General features: G+C 45.1%; 1 protein-coding gene across 1 annotated transcript in view; it reads left to right on the forward strand.

Annotated features, from left to right (window-relative positions):
- Positions 1-18,064, forward strand: part of LOC121856771 (putative mediator of RNA polymerase II transcription subunit 26) — a 94,666-nt gene that overhangs the window by 48,573 nt on the left and 28,029 nt on the right. The gene's annotated exons all lie outside the window — the stretch shown is intronic.

Below are 18,064 nucleotides of genomic sequence, written 5' to 3' on the forward strand. Positions count from 1 at the left end.
AGTAATCAAGACCGCATTGTTGCCGGCCTGGAATTTGGCAACTATTGTGATTTCCGGTTTAATTACGGAATTATGTTACGTTTTCGCCGTTTCCCGAAGGCCCGTTTTATATCATTTAAGCGAATATTTCACAGATAAAAAAAAAAGGCTGTTGATGGCAATGTAATACAATATTTTCCTGTACCGCGATCTGGTTTTTTTTTGTAATCTCTGAAGGCGGTGTTTATTGTTGTTGTTGTTGTTGTTGTTTGGGGGCTGGGGGGCAGGGAAGAGGAGTTATTGAAAGAATTATTTGTTGATCTTTTTTGTATATCCGTACACGAGGAGGCAACAAGACCGTCAACAGAGAGTTAAGAGACACTTGTGTTCCTGTCCACCACAGTGTTGGGAGAGGAAGTCACTGTTGTTGTCTACTGAAATATGTAAAACCTTTTGATGCTGAAATATGTAACTTTCTGTACTGAATTATGCAACTCTTGTGTACTGAAATGTCTCTACTGAATTATGTAACTGTTGTGTACTGAAATATGTAACTTTTAACACTGAAGTCTGTAAAAAAAATATATATATTGTGTATTTTTTTTACTGAAATGTGATGATGGCTGGAACTTGCAAAATTATGTTTTATTCGATGTCTTGTTAAAAAGTTATGCTAGGCCAGGTCAGGTAAGATACGGCAAGGTAAGGTTAGGTTAGGGTAGGTCAGGTACAGCAAGATAAGATAACGTTAGGTTAGGTTAGGTAAGGTTAGGTTAGGTTAGGTTAGACTAGATCAGGTACGGAAAGATAACTTTAGTTTACGTTAGATTAGATTAAGTTAGGTCAAGCCAGGTCAGGTAAGATACGGCAAGGTAAGGTTAGGTTAGGGTAGGTCAGGTACAGCAAGATAAGATAACGTTAGGTTAGGTTAGGTAAGGTTAGGTTAGGTTAGGTTAGACTAGATCAGGTACGGAAAGATAACTTTAGTTTACGTTAGATTAGATTAAGTTAGGTCAAGTCAGGTCAGGTAAAGTAAGTGTTATTTTCTGATCAGGAAGTTACCAATCACATCAAGAGTGGTTTAATATCATCATCACTATTCCTCTTATTAGTTATGGCGTGACCCAGAGGCAAAGTTCTGCACAGTGTTGCGGGAATAGTTTGTTAAGCTCGGCCGGTATTATGTAGAGTTTACTCCCCTGACGTTCCTGAGGTGTGGTGGTGGTGGTACAGTCTGTGTTGATGTCATGTTCGTGGTGATGTCATGTTCGAGTTGATGTCATGTTCGAGTTGATGTCATGTTCGTGGTGTGTCATGCTAGTGGTGATGTCATGCTCGTGTTGATGTCATGTTCGTGGTGATGTCATGTTCCAGTTGATGTCATGTTCGTATTGATGTCATGTTCGTGGTGTGTCATGCTAGTGGTGATGTCATGCTCGTGTTGATGTCATGTTCGTATTGATGTCATGTTCGTGGTGATGTCATGTTCGTGTTGAGGTCATGTTCGTGGTGATGTCATGTTCGTGTTGATGTCATGATCGTATTTATGTCATGTTCGTCAGCATTAGTTGTTGATATGGTCGTCAGCGCGTGTTGATGTCATGTTCGTCTTCCTCCTCTCCTCTAAAGAGTCAAATGAGGTCAAGACGCCAGGAAAGAAACATGTTTAAAATCCTGGAACCTGAGGATGATAGGAGGATCTCTCTCTCTGCTCGGTGTGTGGAGATTTAAGAGACTAGTTGGTGTGTGTGTGTGTGTGTGTGTGTGTGTGTGTGTGTGTGTGTGTGTGTGTGTGTGTGTGTGTGTGTGTGTGTGTGTGTGTGTGTGTGTGTGTGTGTGAGACACCATCATCTCGGGGCATTCTGACACCTGGAGATCCCTGAGGCCAAGATGATCATTCCTACTCTATAAATTCCCCACGCCCTCCCAGTATGCCACCTATGTTCCTCCCACGCCACCTATGTCTCTCCCACGCCACCTATGTTTCTCTCCACGCCACCTATGTTTCTCCCACGCCAATTTTATGTTTCTCCCACGCCACCTGCCCTAATGCCACCAACAGCTCCCACGCCACCTATGTTTCTCCCACGCCACCCATGGCACCTCCCACGCCAACCACATGCGTTATTTATTTGTCACGAGAAACCCCAAAAGTCACTAACTTTCAAACAAAAGCACATTGACTTGTGTGTTTATATATATATATATATATATATATATATATATATATATATATATATATATATATATATATATATATATATATATATATACACAACGTGGCTGTGCTAAACAATAGTAAAAACTCGGGTATGAGTGAGGCTGCCGGTGTACGATAATTGTCGTCACTCATAAGGTAAACTTCCAGCTGGGTGGACGGCAAACATTTTTGCTTGTGCATATTGCCAGTTGTTGCTGCTGCAGCTGACACACTGTTTTATTGCCATACATCGCCCACCCAATTTCTACAGCCAGTTTTATCATTTTTGTTCGAACCTTTATGGTGATATTCGAACAGTTGGCCAGAACTCTGTGTTTTATGATCGATTATATTGACACTGACTTTTTTCACTTGATATGTGAGACAATAACACCAGTATCACGTCCACCCTCACCTGTATGGCTGTAATCTGATACAACGCCTGAAGACTGTCTTGTGTCATTGAACCAGTATAAGAGGTCAGTAGAGAGCGACTGACAACTATGGTGAGTAATACCACACACACACACCCCCACACACACACACACACACACACAGTGAGTAAAACTACTTGTTTACATCACCAATCTCTCAGCCAAATCCCATCTAACTTAACCTAACCTAACTTGACTTAGCTTTACCTAATATAACCTAACCTGATTTAATCTAACTAACCTAGCTTTTCTAACTAATATATCCAAACTTAAACTTAATTTAACTTTACCTAACATACACCAAACCTAAACCAACTTAACCTAAAGTAATATAATCATACAGGATACATTAACTTGACCTCACATACTGTACTTAAACACTTTTTACTTAACCTGAGCTAACCAAACCTCATTTAACTCAGGTAATCCAAGCCTAACCTGACATAACCTAACTAATTAAAAGGTTAACAACTTCAAACCCGTTTTTCCTCGGTGTCACTGCGGGTAATATTCATAAAGCGGGTAAAAATATTTCTCTCGTAGGAAGAGTTTTACTGTAGAACATTTTATAACATTGTGAAAACAGTGTGTGTGAAAAAGTACCCTTAAATCGGCCTTCAGGTGACAAGCTCAGGTGTGACGTCAAAAGTGTTTACACAACAACAACAACAAGTCCGCCCTCACGTACCTCACCTTCACAAGAAACATCCAGCGCTGACGTCATACATTACATCCAGCGCTGACGTCATACATTATAACCATCATTGACGTCATACATTACATCCAGCGCTGACGTCATACATTACAACCATCATTGACGTCATACATTACATCCAGCGCTGACGTCATACATTACAACCATCATTGACGTCATACATTACATCCATCGATGATATATACCGACCGATGGGATTTTGTCCAATAAACAATACCTCACCCAGCTTTAAGATTTTGACCAATGGGATTTTGTCCAATGTAGCCCAAGAATATGATAACGAGGAAGGAAAGTTTCGACCGGACAACTTTCTCTCTGGTCAGTTTGTTGTGAGTTGTTGTGTTGTCGCGACGAAGGTGGAAGTTTTTGACAAGTTCAGCCAGGACCTATCAATTAAGAGGTGAGGCCGGGTACAGGTGGCGCCGCTGATACCCTCATATGTGTGTGTGTGTGTGTGTGTGTGTGTGTGTGTGTGTGTGTGTGTGTGTGTGTGTGTGTGTGTGTGTGTGTGTGTGTGTGTGTCAGTTAGAAATAAAGTCAAATTGTTTGTTATTGTTTATCGCTTATATTGTTTACTTGTCGCTCGTTAAACGTATCCATACCTCTATTATTTCAGTATTATATTCTTGTTTACCTTTAATAAACACAAACAGGTGAGTGGCTCCAGATGAATTACAGGAAAAAAAACACAGGTGTCGAATATTTCAATGCCCCCCTCCCTCCCTCCTCCTCCCTCCCCCACCCCCCCAAAAAAACCCTAAACCCGAATCAAATATTTTCTAAAAAAAAATATGCTGGAAAAATATAAACCAAAGTTAGTAGAAAACCCTAAAAGGAAAATTACCGTAAAAAGGGAAAGGAAGGATGGGGGAAGGGGGGGGGGGGAGAAAGGGGAGGAATGAGGGGTGTGGAAAATTAGTACAAAAAGGAAAGGAAACGGGGGTGTGCGGAAAAAAGAGAGGGGGAAAGGGGGCGGAAAGAGGGGAGGAAAGGGGCGGAAAGAGGGGGCGGAAAAGAGGGGCGGAAAAGGGGGGGGGCGGAAAGAGGGGGAAAGAGGAAAGGAGCTTAACTTTAGGGAGGGAAAAAACGATAGGTGTGTGTTGAGAGAGAGAGAGAGAGAGAGAGAGAGAGAGAGAGAGAGAGAGAGAGCACCTGTCTGAGTGATCCTCCCCAGGAATATATAATATGTTGATGCTGAACAAACCTTAATTAGAGGTTACCTGCTGCATACCTGTGGGCTATCTATCTACTATCTAACTCTAATTAATACAGAACCTCAAAGACTACACACACACACACACACACACACACACACACACACACACACACACACACACACACACACACACACACACACACACACACACACACACACACACACACACACACACACACACACACACACACACACATCATCATAATAACAGTAAAATAACACTGAAAAAAAAAGAAAGGGAAGCACGATCAGCCGATGTTACCAGACGAGAAAAAACTGTTGATCGGTGATGTGGCAACAAAAACTACTGTTTCATTTAAGAGAGGGAGGTGGCAATACTGTTTCATTTAAGAGAGGGAGGTGGCAATACTGTTTCATTTAAGAGAGGGAGGTGGCAATACTGTTTCATTTAAGAGAGGGATGTGGCAATACTGTTTCATTTAAGAGAGGGATGTGGCAATACTGTTTCATTTAAGAGAGGGAGGTGGCAATACTGTTTCATTTAAGAGAGGGATGTGGCAATACTGTTTCATTTAACCGAGGGATGTGGCAATACTGTTTCATTTAAGAGAGGGATGTGGCAATACTGTTTCATTTAAGAGAGGGATGTGGCAATACTGTTTCATTTAAGAGAGGGATGTGGCAATACTGTTTCATTTAAGAGAGGGATGTGGCAATACTGTTTCATTTAAGAGAGGGATGTGGCAATACTGTTTCATTTAAGAGAGGGAGGTGGCAATACTGTTTCATTTAAGAGAGGGATGTGGCAATACTGTTTCATTTAAGCGAGGGATGTGGCAATACTGCGTCAAATTAAGCAAGGTATGTGGCAATACTGCGTCATATTAAGCAAGGTATGTGGCAATACTGCGTCATATTAAGCATGGTAGGTGGCAATACTGCGTCATATTAAGCAAGGTATGTGGCAATACTGCGTCATATTAAGCAAGGTATGTGGCAATACTGCGTCATATTAAGCAAGGTATGTGGCAATACTGCGTCATATTACGCAAGGTATGTGGCAATACTGCGTCATATTAAGCAAGGTAGATGGCAATACTGCGTCATATTACGCAAGGTAGGTGGCAATACTGCGTCATATTAAGCGAGGTAGATGGCAATACTGCGTCATATTAAGCGAGGGAGGTGACAATACTGCGTCATATTAAGCAAGGGAGGTGACAAGTTTTGACCACGTTTGGGGTTAAATAAGGATAAGAGAAAACAGCAGAGTATATATGGAGCCAATGTGTGATATATGTGTATTGGGCTGACCAGTGATGGGCAGAGAGAGAGAGAGAGAGAGAGAGAAAGGAAGGGATGGGGAGAAGGGGAGAGGAGAGGAAGGGGGGAGGGAGAGGTAAGTGAGGGGAGGGGAGGGGGGGGAGAGGGGAGGGGTTAGGGGAGGGGGAAGGTGAGAGGTAAGGGGGAGGGATGGAGAGGGAGTTTGGTAAGGAGAAAAGGATGGGAGGGAAGGAAGGAGAGAAGGGAGAGATAGTACGTTGAAGCAAGAGGGAGGATGGAAGAGGAAGGTGTAAGGAAAGGAGAGAAGAGAGGGATAGAAAGTGGAGACGGGAGTTAGAGAGATGACCGTAAGTAAGGGAGAGGTAAGGGAGAGAGGGAGAAGAAAGGAGATAAAATATGGAGTCAGGGAAAGAAAGATAAGTAAAGGAGAGGAGGGAGAGAGGGAGAAGAAAGGAGATAAAATATAGAGTTAGGGAGAGAACGATAAGTAAAGGAGAGGAGGGAGAGAGGGAGAAGAAAGGAGATAAAACATAGAGTTAGGGAGAGAACGGTAAGTGAGGGAGAGGAGGGAGAGAGGGAGAAGAAGGAGATAAAATATAGAGTTAGGGAGAGAACGGTAAGTGAGGGAGAGGAGGGAGAGGGGAAGAAAGGAGATAAAATATAGAGTTAGGGAGAGAACGTAAGTGAGGAGAGGAGGAGAGAGGAGAAGAAAGGAGATAAAATATAGAGTTAGGGAGAGAACGATAAGTAAAGGAGAGGAGGGAGAGAGGGAGAAGGGAGATAAAAATAGAGTTAGGGAGAGAACAATTAAGTGAGGGAGGGAGAGAGGGAGAAGAAAGGAGATAAAATATGGAGTTAGGGAGAGAACGATAAGTAAAGGAGAGGAGGGAGAGAGGGAGAAGAAAGGAGATAAAATATAGAGTTAGGGAGAGAACGATAAGTGAGGGAGAGGAGGGAGAGAGGGAGAAGAAAGGAGATAAAATATAGAGTCAGGGAGAGAACGGTAAGTAAAGGAGAGGAGGGAGAGAGGGAGAAGAAAGGAGATAAAATATAGAGTTAGGGAGAGAACGATAAGTAAAGGAGAGGAGGGAGAGAGGGAGAAGAAAGGAGATAAAATATGGAGTTAGGGAGAGAACGATAAGAGAGGGAGAGAGGGAGAAGAAAGGAGATAAAATATGGAGTTAGGGAGAGAACGGTAAGTGAGGTGGTCAGTTTTAAGGGAGATAATTTTACCCGGTCGACCGCTCGGGGAAAACAATCGGTGTGTGTTTTGCTGTGTGGAATGATGGAATTTAGGCAGGGTGGCCCATTTAACCCTCAGCTCTGTATTGCCCTTTCCCTCCCCTCTCTATTGCCCTCCCTCTCCACCCCCCTTATATTGTTCATTCTTCCTCTGATTTGCCCTTTTCACCTCCCCTGCATTGCCCTTTCCCTCCCCTCTGTATTGCTCTTCCCCCCTTCCTGTTTTGCCCTTTCCTTCCCCCTTATGTTACCCTCTCTCCCCCTGTATTGCCCTTTCTACTCCTGTATACCCCTTTTGCTATATAATAAGCAGCATATATACCCAAGCTATACGTTCACCTATAACCCCGCCCTCTCTTCTTGCTATATAACAACAATTCAAGCTATACCTCCATGCTATACCTCCATGCTATACCTTCCCCCTCCTCCCTCCCCCCTCCCCCTTTCCTCCTCAGCCTCACTACTCGAAAGTGCTATTATACATCAGAGGAACATAACAAGAGGTGTTGGAAAGGGGGGGAAGGGAGGGAAAGGGAGAGAAGGGAGTAGATGGAAAGGGACAGAGGGGGGAAGAAAGAGGGAGGTGGAAGGGAAAGAAAAGGGGTTGAAGGAGAAAGGACGAAGGGGAAAGGAATGAAAAGTGACGAAGGGGAAGGGGAAGGAAAGAGGGTAAGGGGAAGAAAAGTGACGAAGGGGATGGGACGGAGGGGAGGGGATAAGAAAAGGGAATGGAGGAGGGGGGGAGAGGAGGAGGAAAGGGGCGGTACCTGCATAGCTCGTTACCTGAGTTCGTCCAGGCGGAAGTCTCCATGTTTGACCGCCCGGTACAGGCTCGTCTCACTCCCCATCGTCCACGACCCAGAACTATTCGTCGCAGATTTTCCAGATCTCGCTCAATGGACACAAACCACCCCCCCCACCCCCACCCCACCCCTCAACCAACCAACCTTTCAAGTCCCCAATTACAACCTCTTAACTATTTTATCCCTATTTCTGTGTCTTTATCCTCACCCTATTTACATGCCATAGGGAGTGATAGGTATTACCAGGCTTTCAAACTCCGAAATACAAACTCCTATATTTTCCTTATTTCTCTTACTTTCTCACCCTATTGTACTTAGCTAAATGGTGTATCTAGCCATAGGGAGTAATAGGTATAAAATGTGAGGGGAAAGGGAAGGTAATTTGCATAGGCTTGAGTGCTAGAATTGAGTTTAAAAAAAATGGTTTGTGAAAAAGTTGGTAATCTTTTACCAAAAATCGGTGATGAGTGAAGACATGCATGGGTGGTCCTCTCGCTAACACTGTACGGGAGGGAGGTGAGGGAGAGGAAGGGCAAGGAGGGAGGAGGGGAGGGAGGGGGAGGGCAAGGGAGGGGATTTCAAAGGGTGAGTAGAGGGGAAAGACAGAAGGGGGAAAGGTGAATGGTGAGTGTGGAAAGAAAGAGGAATGATAGATGAGAGAGAGAAAGGTAGAGAAAGGAAGGGAATGGAGACAGAGAGAGAGGCAGAATGACCACCATAACACACACACACACACACACACACACACACACACAAACACACACACACACACACACACACACACACACACACACACACACACACACACTTGTTGAACTAAATACTAAAAATCATCCCTCACTCCCTACAAACAACCAAAACAGATAGGTCAGTAAAGGCGGGCACTGAACTACCTAGAAACACCCCCCACCCACCACCCCACAAAATGTCTCCCCCACCTCACTTCCCCCTCTCCAAAAAAAGTCCCCTCCCCTAAAATAAAGTAACAGAAAATAGCAATATCATGAAATGGTCTGAAGAAAATGGAACCAAATATATGTGAAAAGAAAAAAAAACAGAGAAATTCGGTGAAAATCTACGGAGGGGAAGAGGAGAGGGGAAAAGAGGGGAGGGAGGAGGGGGGTTAAAACGGAGCCAGAATCTGCGTGTGAGTGATGAATTTTTGAGTATTGAGAGAGAGAGAGAGAGAGAGAGAGAGAGAGAGAGTGGCGTGGCTTGTGACAGTGAGGCGCCCTGACTCACTCACTCCCTCCCCCGCCACCCATCAATTGTGGACGCTGTCACTAGGGGGAAGCTCTGGGGTCACGGCCACCAGAGGGGATGATACAGGGAGAACCACCCACTCAGCCAGAGGTGGGAACTGAGGGGGGGATACTGGGGGGAGGGAGAACAAGTCAAAGGTGGGAACTAAGGGAAAGATACTAGGAGTAGGGAGAACATTAGAGTCAGGAAAAACACTCGGACCAAGAAGAACATTGAGCTGAGGGAGAACACTAAGCACAGAGAGAACATTAGACTCAGGGAGAAACTTTTTTCATAGTGACTGGCTAAAAAAATCCTCTTTTGTTGGGCTATTTTTTTTTCATAGGCTGGTTATAAAAAAAAATCTTTCTATTGTTAGTTAATTTTTTTTATACCAGTACAGCAAAAGTCCTCTCTTGTTGGATGACTTTTTGATGTTAGATAAAAAAATCATTTGAATTCTTTGTATGAGATAAGATAAAAAAAAAATAATAAAAATGCTTCATTGTTGGAATAATTTGAGGTTTAAAAATATATATAAAAAAAGCGTAGACAGACGACCAATAGTTTATGATGAGTTGGCATTAGTTTATGAAAATACGAATAAATAAATCAATTAATATTCACATAAAATTAAAGGAAATGTACAGGTAAATAAGTAAAGTAAATAAATTAATACATTTAATAAATAAATAAATATATAAATAAATAAAAATAGGGGAAAATGCTAATGAATACAACAATAAATCAAAAATACAAATAAATCAATAAATCAACAAGAAAAACAAATAAATAAAATCAACAAATACGAAAAATACGTAGAGCTCATATTGGCGTTATTATCATTAGCCATCTTTAAAACTTTGGCTATTTCCACTAAATCTCAACATCGGCAGCGTTGTGTTGGCGGGAAATAGCCCAACTTTGGATTACGTTGGGTTTTAATGGTCAATATTTGCACTTCGTTAGTTAGAAATGATCCAAGGCCGAGGTGAGCTACTGTGTACTATACTTTAACTGTGGTTGTGTCAAGTGTGTCATGTCAGGGGTTATAGCTGGTCATTGTGTCATATCAAGGGTCAAAGCTAATCACTGTGTCATGTCAAGGCTCAAGGGATAGTCACTGTGTCATGTCAAGGCTCAAGGGATAGTCACTGTGTCATGTCAAGGCTCAAGGGATAGTCACTGTGTCATGTCAAGGCTCAAGGGATAGTCACTGTGTCATGTCAAGGCTGGCTGGTAGTTGTGTCAGGGGTTATACCTACCCACTGTGTCATGTCAAGGGTCAAAGGGCTAGTAACTGTGTTATGTCAAGGGTCAGAACTGATCACTGTGCCATACCAAGGTTCATAACTACCCATAGTGTCATGTCAAGGCTCAGAGCTGATGGTTGTGTCAGATGTGTCGTGTCAAGGCTCAGAGCTGGTCACTGTGTCATGTCAAAAGCTATTAATTACTCTATTTAGAAAACAACAGATTAATTTGCCTTGATAATTAATTAAAACTTTTCACTGGTTAATTATGAACTAAATTGACTCTAAAAGAAGAGTTTAACCGTGAAAAAATATACCGCATTATATAGCCTTTTATAGCAGATATACTCTAAATATATTACCGATTATCAGGAATAAAATATGTTTGTACAATAGCGTACTAATGGGATAGATTAATATATAGCTTTATCTGAAAAAAATCTTAAATATAGTTCTATCGTAACAAACACACTCTAAAATATAACACGACCCTAACAAACGCACTCCCTAAATTTAGCTAGTCCCTTAAAAAACCTTCACAAAAACACAGAAACATACTCCCTGAAAATACCCTTTAAAGTGGCCCTCTCCCTCCCCCTCACCCCCCCCTAAATAGGTACTATCAAAAGGGATATACTATAACGAGTATACCATAACGGATATACCAATCAATTTACGAGTAATGATATCGGGGGTAATATTTCACTGTCCGCTGCCACTCAAAAAAAAAAATACCTCCACCCCCTCAAAAAAAAAAAACGAAAAACTGAATATTTTATATGACGCTGCAGTGCAAACAAATCATTGCAAACACGGGTACCATTTGCAACAATGAGCAGTATTGTTGCTAAATAGAAATGACCTCTCGTTAATTTGATGGAATCCTTCGGGAAAAAACGCCGATTTTTTTTTTTTTTTTTGGGGGTATTTCTTGTTTTATTGTTTGTTTCTTTGTTTGTCTTATGTCATCAAATTGGTGGTTTTTACGATAATTGAGTTTTTTGTTCATGCTGTGGATGATAATTGTCATTGTTACTAATTAGTGATGCTGATTATTGTTATGTTTTATTGGTGTGTGTGTGTGTGTGTGTGTGTGTGTGTGTGTGTGTGTGTGTGTGTGTGTGTGTGTGTGTGTGTGTGTGTGTGTGTGTGTGTGTGTGTGTGTGTGTGTGTGTGTGTGTGTGTGGTTTTATACATGAGTTCTGGAGTGTTATTGTGTTTGTATGAGTGTTTGTAATCAATTCGCGTTTGTGATTAGGTATGTAAACGTGTTTGAATGTTTGTGTGTTTTACAGTTCGCTTATTAGTCCATTTACTGTTTTTTAAGAGGGATTTATGGAACTGTTTTTCATTTGTCTGTCTGTGAATGGCTCTATGTGTGTATGTATGTATGTGTATATGTATGTATGTATGTATGTATGTTGTATGTATGTATGTATGTATGTATGTATGTATTATGTATGTATTATGTATGTATGTATGTATGTATGTATGTACGTATGTTAGGTCTCTGTATGTCTGTGTGTCTGAATATACACTCACATTCAAACCTCACCAAGAACGATCTATACACTAATACACATATACAAGCAATTTGTGTATTTTAAATCGTATTCCTTTGTATCTCTCTGTGTTATCATACATATGTGAGAGAACAAAAAGAAGATAAAAGAGGGAAAAGATGAGAGACTAAAGAGACACGATAACAAAGAGAGAGATAAGAGAAAAAGGAGTGACTTTATCTCGTATTAATATTTCCGTATCTAAAATTATTATTATTATTATTATTATTATTATTATTATTATTATTATTGTTGTTGTTGTTGTTGTTGTTGTTGTTGTTGTTGTTGTTGTTGTTGTTTACACGCTATGTATTTCACCATTTTTTTTTTACCTGACTCGTTGGAACGATAGGAACTGCATCATTATCTCGTCTCTTTAATGATTCTCGTTCGTTTATAAATTTCGTTCACTCACAGCAGGGATTATTTTTAAGGAGGAAAAATTCATTATTCATTTCTAGATTTCCCTATGTAATTATTGCCCCCCCCCCCCCTTTGTTTTGGAGATGAGAAACATGTTGATGACACCATCTGTTTGCTTGGTACCATCTGACTGTGACACCCATCTGGCTATGACACCATCTGACTGAATTAATGTAGACAGTAACACCATCTGGCTTCAGATTTAGTAGCAGACAGTGACACCATCTGACTATAACACCATCTGACTGGTTGTGCTGGAGCTGATGACACCATCTGGCTGTGACACCATCTGACTGGATTAATGTAGACAGTGACACCATCTGACTATGACACTATCTGACTGGTTAATGTAGACAGTGACGCATCTGGCTGTGACACCGCTGACTAGTTAATGTGAACGATGACACCATCGACTGTGACACCATCTGGCTGCGGCTTACCCATCTGACTGTGACACCATCTGACTAGTTTATGTAGACAGTGACACCATCTGACTGTGACACCATCTGACTGTGACACCATCTGACTGTCTATACCTCACTGAAATCAACAGTTAGAAAGGACTTACAAACAGTTCACATTCACCTCACAACACAACCCTTGATGGTGACATAAAGAGGACGAAAAAACACATATTACCGTAAAACAACAACACAATAAACACTATACTTCCTTCATCATAAAACAGCTGACATACAAACACCAAACATGTTACAACGTGTTACAGAAAACTTACATTTACAGAGGCATTTTTATCATTAATATCAGATGGAGAGTGTGTTAGGTTAGGTTAGGTTAGGAAATACAGAGATTGATAATATGTCTTTTATAATATAACAATCACGACACTTGCCAAGTAAGTTAGTGTTGTCAGAGTATATGTCAGTGTTGTCAGTGTGTGTGTCACCGTTCACAATATCGTATGAGCCGCGTGACAGAACACATCAGAGTCTCACTAATGGGCGGCGCCGTTTTGCAGCTGAAACAAAACGGTAATAGTAAACATTGTTATAATTTATGTTCTGTTTACATGGCATCATCACACAGGTAACAGTTATATTTAGACAATATCCTTACCCCTTACCTGCCCACCAGCCTACCCCCGCCCACCTGCCCACGGTCACCTGCCCACACCCCGCCCACCTGCCCACACCTTACCTGCCCACACCAGCCCACACACACCACCCTGCCCACACACCAGCCCACCTGCCCACACCCGCCCACTTGCCCCAGCCCACCTCTTACCCCGCCACCTACACCTTTAATCACACACAGAGTTATAAATCATCGTTGGTCACTGGATCTTGGTCTCACTACTGTACTAAGCTCGGAAGGTGTGTGGCCTCACAGTCTCTGTAGTACTGGGTGCACCTTAACTCAGACCCTAACATAATGGCTGACACTGTGTGACCGTGTGTGTGTGTGTGTGTGTGTGTGTGTGTGTGTGTGTGTGTGTGTGTGTGTCAGGAGTTAGGGTAAAGGGGAAGTCACAGGTATGTGTAGGACACGTGTTGAGCCAGTAACATGTGTCTCTGTGGCCAGTGGCCCAGTAGCTGGTGGCCTTACAGCAAGTGGCCCTACAGCAGGTGGCCCTACAACAGGTGGCACTGCAGTAGGTGGCCCTACAACAGGTCGCCCTACAGCAGGTCGCCCTACAACAGGTGGCCCTACAGCAGGTGGCCCTACAACAGGTGGCCCTACAGCAGGTGGCCCTACAACAGGTGGCACTGCAGCAGGTGGCCCGACAACAGGTGACCCCTATAACAGGTGGCCTTATGGCAGGTGACTACAGGGGGGTGGCCCTCTGGCAGGTGGCTCTACAGGGGACGGCCGCCTGACAGGTGACTGTGGAGCAGCTGACCGTACAGTAGTGGACACGACACAGCTGACTGAACAGCTGCTGCCGGATGAACCTAAAGTGGATGACCGTGCAACAGGAAGTGATCTTACAACAACAGGTGATCTTACACTATCTGGTCTCGCAGAAAGTGGCCCTATAACAGGTGGCCCTATAACAGGTGGCCCTACAACAGGTGGCCCTATAACGGTGGCTATAACAGGGTGGCCCTACAGTACTGGACGTGTGTTATTGTGTGTGTGTGTGTGTCCGCTATGACTCACTTATAACTGGTCAAAACATTATGAAGAAGTTACGTAATAAACCAAAGAATTAAGTCATTATATCTATCTAAACGAGTCTCTCTCTCTCTCTCTCTCTCTCTCTCTCCCTAAATGGTCAATGGACAGCTCACTGCACGTAGCTCCGGGTTATCTCAAAAAAAAAAGAGCACTGAATTGAAATAAAATAAAAAGGATTTGGTGGGATGACGGCGGCCGGAGTGGTGGACGTTGGCAGGTAGAGAGAGAGAGAGAAGAGAGAGAGATCTTAGGGTGATCTGATATAATCAAATAATTTTTTACTACAGGACTACATATCCTCTTCCCCCCTGGCTCCACCCTGCCTTCCTTTTACCCCTCCTCAGTTCTCTTCCCACACCCCTACCCCTCCTATACACCCACACTCCCTTCCTCCCCACTTTCCTTCTCCCTATCTTCACCCTTACACCTCCCTATCCCCCCACTTCCTCTCCCTCTTTCCCTAAGGTCCTGTCTTCTCCCTCTCCTCCCCTCCTCCCCCCCCTCCCCCTCCCCTCCCTCCCTCCTCCCTCCCCCGCCCCCCCCTCCTTACTTCCCTCCCTTAAAAGCCCTCCTGGGTCTTACGATGGAGGGCATGAGGACGGCATAACGGGGAGGGATAGGCAGGTGAGGGATAGGGATAGCAGGGAGGAGGATAGCAGGGGGATGCAGGGGAGGGATAGCAGGGAGGGAGGCAGGGAGGGATGGCAGGGGGAGGGATAGCGGGAGGGATAGCAGGAGGGATTGGGGAGGATAGCAGGGAGGGATAGCAGGGAGGATGGCAGGTAGGGATAGCGGGGAGGGATAGCAGGGCAGGGAGGATGGCAGGTAGGGATGAGGGAGGATAGCAGGGAGGGATAGCAGGGGAGGATGGCGGGGAGGGATAACGGGGAGGGATAGCAGGGGAGGGATGTGGGTAGGGATAGCAGGTAGGTAGGGAGGAGGGTGGGATAGCAGGAGGGAGCAGGATAGGGGCAGGGGGACAGCAGGGAGGATAGCAGGTAGGGATAGCAGGAGGGATAGCAGGGAGGGATAGCAGGGAGGACAGGAGGGACAGCATAGGATAGGGAGGGATAGCAGGGAGGGATAGGCAGGTAGGGATAGGCAGGTAGGGATGAGTGGGGATAGCAGGGGGTGGGAGGGAGGAGCAGGCAGGGGGAGGAGGGATAGCAGGTAGGGAGCAGGAGGGATAGCAGGGAGGGATAGCAGGGAGGGATAGGGAGGGATAGCAGGGGGGAGGGGAGGGACAGCAGGGGAGGATGGGGATAGGGATAGCAGGGAGGATAGCAGGAGGGATAGGAGGATAGCAGGGGGGGATAGCAGGGGAGGGATAGCAGGAGGGGATAGCAGGATAGCAGGGAGGGAGGAGGATAGCAGGAGGGATAGCAGGTAGGGATAGGGAGGGACAGCAGGGAGGGATAGCAGGGAGGGATAGCAGGGAGGGATAGCAGGGAGGGATAGCAGTGAGGGATAGCAGGGAGGGATAGCAGGGATGTGAGTGGGATAGCGGGGAGGATGTGGGGAGGGATGGCAGGGAGGAGGATGTGAGGGATGGTGGGGATGGCAGGTAGGGATAGCAGGGAGGGGATGTGGGGAGGGATAGCAGGAGGGATGTGGGGGGAAGGATGTGAGGGAGGGATAGCAGGGGGGGATGTGGGGAGGGATGTGGTGGGGATGGCAGGTGGGGATGGCAGGGGATGTGGAGTGGGGAGGATGGCAGGGAGGGATAGCAGTGAGGGGGGATAGCAGGGAGGGATGGCAGGTAGGGATGGCAGGTGGGATGGCAGGTAGGGATAGCAGGTGGGGATAGCAGGGAGGGATAGCGGGGAGGGATAGGGGGATAGCAGGGGAGGGATGTGAGTGGGGATGGCAGGGAGGGATGTGGGTGGGGATGGCAGGTGGGGATAGCAGGGAGGGATAGGTAGGGATAGCAGGGATAGGGCAGGGATAGCAGGTAGGGATAGCAGGGGAGGGATAGCAGGGAGGGATAGCAGGAGGGACAGGGGATAGCAGGAGGTGGGGATAGCAGGGAGGATAGCAGGGAGGGATAGCAGGGAGGGGATAGCAGGAGGGGATGTGGGGAGGGATAGCAGGGGAGGGATAGCAGGTAGGGATAGCAGGGAGGGATAGCAGGAGGATAGCAGGGAGGGATAGCAGGTAGGGATAGCAGGAGGGGATAGCAGGGATAGCAGGGATAGGGAGGGATAGCAGGTAGGGATGGCAGGGGGAGGATGGCAGGTGGGGATGGCAGGTGGGATGGGAGGGAGGGATAGCAGGTGGGGATAGCAGGGTAGGGATGGTGGGGATGCAGGAGGGATAGCAGGGGGATAGGTGGGGATAGCAGGTAGGATAGCAGGGAGGGATGGCAGGTGGGGATGTGGAGGGGATAGCAGGTAGGGATAGCAGGTGGGGATAGCAGGTAGATATAACAGAAAAAGATAGCAGATGGAGATGGCAGGAAACACACAGTATAAGGGCACATAGTGTGGTGGACCAGGAAACACCAATACATTTGCAATTCATGTTTTGGGGTGTGGTGCAGGGTGGGGGTGGGGTGTGGGGTGTGGTGTGGGGGTGTGGGGTGTGGGTCGGGTGGTGTGGGGTGTGGGTGGTGTGGGGTGTGGGTGTGGGTGTGGGTGGGGGGTGGGGTGTGGGTGGGGTTGGGTGGTGGGTGGGTGGGGTCGGCCGGTATTATCACCAGAGTCAACAGCAGTCTTTAGTAGTGTAGTTGACCGCGAAGATTACAGAGGGGGAAGCTGTAGGGCTGATACTGGTGATAGCTGACCCACGGCACGAGGTCACTATTGGCACGAGGTCAGTATTGGCACGAGGTCACTATTGGCACGAGGTCACTATTGGCACGAGGTCACTATTGGCACGAGGTCACTGTTGGCACGAGGTCACTATTGGCACGAGGTCACTATCAGCACGAGGTCAGAATTTAATAAACTAAAATGTCAAATGGAATAACATTAGTGAGTGAGCGAGTGAGTGAGTGAGTGAGTGAGTATCAGAGAGCTGGGTGAGTCAGGCTGATGGAGGTAGGGAGGGAGGGAGGGAGGGAACAAAGTGATCACTGGCTTTTAAATAATCCCAAAATAAACAACAAAACACACTAACAAAATATTCGTCAATTTCCTGAACAAACCAACACAGATAAGGAACCCAAGCGCTGGTGTACTGACCTAAATAAAATACTAAAACCTTTACCAAAAAAACAAAAAAACTCCCAAACAAAATAATCAAAATCTACTAAATCACCACTTTAAGTTAGAATTTAAGGAACTCAATAACAATCACCAATAAGAACAGATTTAACAGACGGACGAGTGTAACAGTTAGGTAGGTAGGTCATTAGCTGGTGCAGAAGAGATAGCCAAGTCTGCAGTATCTAAACGTATATCGAGACTACTACTACTACTACTACTATTACTACTACGTTAACGACCTCATAGACTAGCTACCACACTAACAAGGAGATGCTCGAGGCTGACTGGTGGACACTGGATCTTGAACAACATAGGCCACAAGACGAAACACTCAAACAATTAACACATTTATCCAGGTGATTAAGTAGTTATCGAGGTCATAAGGTAATACCACCCTGATTTACC

Source organism: Homarus americanus, unplaced genomic scaffold (assembly GCF_018991925.1).
Source record: "Homarus americanus isolate GMGI-L3 unplaced genomic scaffold, GMGI_Hamer_2.0 scaffold46833, whole genome shotgun sequence".
Classification (NCBI taxonomy): domain Eukaryota; kingdom Metazoa; phylum Arthropoda; class Malacostraca; order Decapoda; family Nephropidae; genus Homarus; species Homarus americanus.